Raw genomic sequence first — 936 nt, 5'->3', positions numbered from 1 at the left:
TTTCTGTGATGTCCATTATAATTTCTTAGTCTCCATTTCTGATTTTATTTGAGTCTTCTCTTAGTCTGGCTAAGGGTTCATCAAGTTTACCTTTTCAAAGAACCAGATCTTCACTTCATTGATCTTTCATGGTTTCACTATTTCACTTATTTCTGTGCTGAGCTTTATCAGTTGCCTCTGTCAACTAATTTTGATTTGGTTTGGTTTGATTTTCCTAGTTCCTTGAGATGCTGTGATAGGTTGTTAATTTGAGGTCCTACTTTTTAATGTAGGTTTTAATTGCTTTAAACTTCTCTCTTGGTGCTGTTTTGCTGTACTCCACAGGTTTTTGATGTTGGGTTTTCATTTTTATTTCTTTAAATAAACCTTTTAAGTCCTGTTCTTCATTTCTTCTTTGATCCATTTGTTGATTAAAAGTTGTTTAATTTCCATGTATTTGTATAATTTCCTAAGTTTTTTTCCTTATTGCTTTCTTCTTTTTCATTTTTAATTTTGTATATTTGCACTTTTTCCTGTTTTTTCCTATTACATATATCAGGTTTTGTCAGTGTAATTTATTTATTGTTGAAGAATCATTTCTTACGTTTATCTATGTTATTTTTCTTTCTCATTAAATTTGAATTTTTAATTGATTTATTCCCTGTGCTTTTTTGTTCACTTTATTTTGCTTTTAAAAATTTTTTTACTTTATCTGTTCACTTTATTTTGCTTTGACTTTACTTTGCTTTAACTCACTTTCATTTTTATTGATAGAGTTACACACTTTTCTTTGAAAACTGCCTCAACTGTAAACAATAAGTTGAATGTCATATTTTTTTAATTTTTTATTCTTAATAAATTCAATGCTTATATTGGCATTTTACTTTCATCTAATGTTATTTAATGCACATTTATTTTTTTAAGTTCTCAGGAGAAGGGTCTTTGGGGTTTGTTTTC

This window comes from Marmota flaviventris, chromosome 8, assembly GCF_047511675.1.
Source record: "Marmota flaviventris isolate mMarFla1 chromosome 8, mMarFla1.hap1, whole genome shotgun sequence".
In the NCBI taxonomy this organism is placed as follows: domain Eukaryota; kingdom Metazoa; phylum Chordata; class Mammalia; order Rodentia; family Sciuridae; genus Marmota; species Marmota flaviventris.
This window is presented reverse-complemented; position numbering follows the sequence as displayed.